Source organism: Ailuropoda melanoleuca, chromosome 1, assembly GCF_002007445.2.
Source record: "Ailuropoda melanoleuca isolate Jingjing chromosome 1, ASM200744v2, whole genome shotgun sequence".
Taxonomy (NCBI): Eukaryota; Metazoa; Chordata; class Mammalia; order Carnivora; family Ursidae; genus Ailuropoda; species Ailuropoda melanoleuca.
In genome coordinates, this window is record NC_048218.1 from 202,947,266 (window position 1) to 202,950,240 (window position 2,975).

The window sequence follows — 2,975 nt, forward strand, 5'->3', positions numbered from 1 at the left end:
TTTATAAGGATGCTAATGCCCTTCCTAATCTTCTTCCAAAGTGACCTGACTACCACCCAAAATCTCCACCTCCAAAAACCTTCACATTGGGAATTAGGTTTCGACATATGAAGAGGGAGAGGGCGCTAAAACATTTGGTCTGGAGCAAACAGAATTCCACATGAGCCTGCAGTAGTTTCACAGGCACTACCAAATGGCAGGATATTCGCGGCTCAGAGACAAAAGAGCTTATTACTCACATTTGTATTGTTTCCCCCTTGCGAGGCAGAGCAGCCCAGATGAATGGTGTATGTGTAGTGGGTTTTCCTAATAGCTGAGCAAGTCCAAGCTTAGGAAACTCCAGTTTTTTATAATAGGCTGTAAGAAAACCTGTTCAACCTTGGCACTGGGAGAAGACATTATCTAAGAATATTTGATGGACAACTTACTCAAAAGGAACTTAAAAGTAGAAATGCCTGTGTACCGTGAGTTAGAAAAATTTGACATCAATACCGGAAACATTGTGATATATACATACGGCGGACCATTCAATAATAAAAAGTAAAAATACTGATATATGCAATAACATGAATGGTTCTCATAGAATTTATGCTGGGTAAAAGTATCTGAACGTAAAATGTACTGTTCAGGAATATGTGGTTACAGGGATGAATAAATGGGGTTTATTTCAGTATGCAATTTCTTTTCCTCTTGCATAATTTATCGAGTTAGATGAGAGAGAAATTGATCACAGTGGGGAGAGCAAGAATGGGATTACAGCTGAAAAACACAGGCAGGTGATTTAAAAATGTGGATATATAAATAAATGATAATTAATACACTTTCCTGTTTAATCTCACAAACTCAAAAGCCAAATAAAGCCAAGTGCAACCTGTACCTTTCCCTTGCCATATTACTGATATTTCTTAACACTAAAGGTAACTGGTGCAGTATTTCTGAAAAAAATATTAATATAAATCCAAGTTCTTAACTGTTTCCAAATTTTGAGCTAGCAATTTTACTTCTGGAAATCTACTCTATCATTTTGCTGTAATCGTGAAGATATATGCACAAAACTGATCATCACAACTTTATTTATATGGTGAAAAATAAAACAGATAAAATTTCCAAAAAGGAAGGAAATGATAAATAAATTGCTGTGTATTCCATCAACAGAATACTGTGTACCAGTTGAATCCATTTTAGTAGCATACTGAAGTGTTTGTGGCATGGCAGTAAGTGGGAAAAACATAAAATTGACACTGAATTACAGATTTAACTTTATATATTTTCCAAACAAGTTTTGCCATAAATGAATTTTTAATAATAAATTTGAGGCATGAGCTTAACTGGATGAAAAAAATGTTATGTTCACGAAAGACTATAAAAAAATATATGCAGGAGGCGTAAAAATATATATATATATATATATGCGCAAACCTCTACTTGAAATTGCCATGTTTACTTTTTTTAATCTTATGTATTTTAGTTTTTTTTTATAAAAAATAACCTCTGAACATTATAAACGAATTGTAACATTGTACCTTAAAATAATAATTAACAGTATTTAAAGAAAATTTTATTTTTTATTAAAGTTATTTAATAACTTTATTTAAATAAAGTTATTAAAGTTTATTAAATAAATAAAATTTTATTTTAAAGTCATCACGTAAGGAATTCTTGCATTATTAAATACTTTTTAATGCAAAAACTAATGATATCAGGCTACTTAACATTTAACAAAAATAGCTCTAAGAAATTAAATAATTAACTATAATCAAATGTTATATAATAATAAAAATAGTATTAACTCTCATTCGTATCCAGTATTTCTACCTGCACCTATTTTCTCTCAGCCTTGTAAAGAACTGTAAAGGGCATGAGACTTACTTGGCACATAAGCTAAAAAGTAAGCCTTCAATGGTTTCATAGATGCCAGTAAATGACAATACTCACCAGTCAGAGACAAAGACTTTGTTACTCACCTATGCATTGTTTCCCCTTGCGTTATGGAGCAGCAAAAGTGGATGCTGCACACGTGCGCAGTGGGTTTTCATCATAGGTAAAGAACCACATGCTTAGGAAATCCAGCTTTTTATAATGGGCTATAAGAAAACCTGCTCGATATGTGCCTTGGAAAGAGATATTATCTTTATTATACAGTTCAGTTCACAAACCTACCCTCTACCCCAAAGAAGAATGCTCTATCTTCCAAGATTGTGCCATAAAAACATCTCTGAAAGATAATCCAGAACAAAAATCCAGTGCCTCTGTTCCTAAGATTCAGAAATGCGAAGCCCATTAACTGTCCTCCAGCAAACCTCAATTCCCTTAGCTACAAAATGGCCTTAAAATTTTGTGATGGGGGGAAGATGGTGAAGTAGGATCCCAGCCTTACCTCATCCCACAGATACACCTAGAAAGCACCCACATCAGAGTAAATAGCCTAGAAAATGACCCAAGCCTGGCAGAACAGTCTCTCTGCACCTAAACGTAGAGTAGAGGCCAGATCAAAGAGGGTAGGAAGGGTGGAGACATGGTGAGGAGCCAAACTGACTCAAGGGACTGTCCTCGGGAGGGACAGATGCTGCAGGGCTCAGACTGGTGAAAGGAGCAGACTGTACATCGGGCTCCCCCAGTAGGGGAGCCTGCACTAGAAAAGCAAATCCCCATAATATTTGGCTTTGAAAATCAGAGGGGCTTAAATTCATGAGTTTTTACAATCAGTGGGTCTCAAAACCTGGGACATAAAAAAATCAGGAGGCTCAGCACTGGGAGAGTCAGAGGGCAAGAGGAAACTGAGTGCCATTAAAGAGAATAACAAACAGGCCCAATAAGGTACAGCATGGAAGTGGCAGCTGAAAAATGCCTAGGATATACAGCTAGATTTTTTTTACTGATCTTAGAGCATATGCTGGGGGGTCGGGACAGAGAACTTTAGGAGGCTTTTCCAAGAATAAGAGACTTGGCAGGCACTGTTTCCCTCCTCTGCCCCC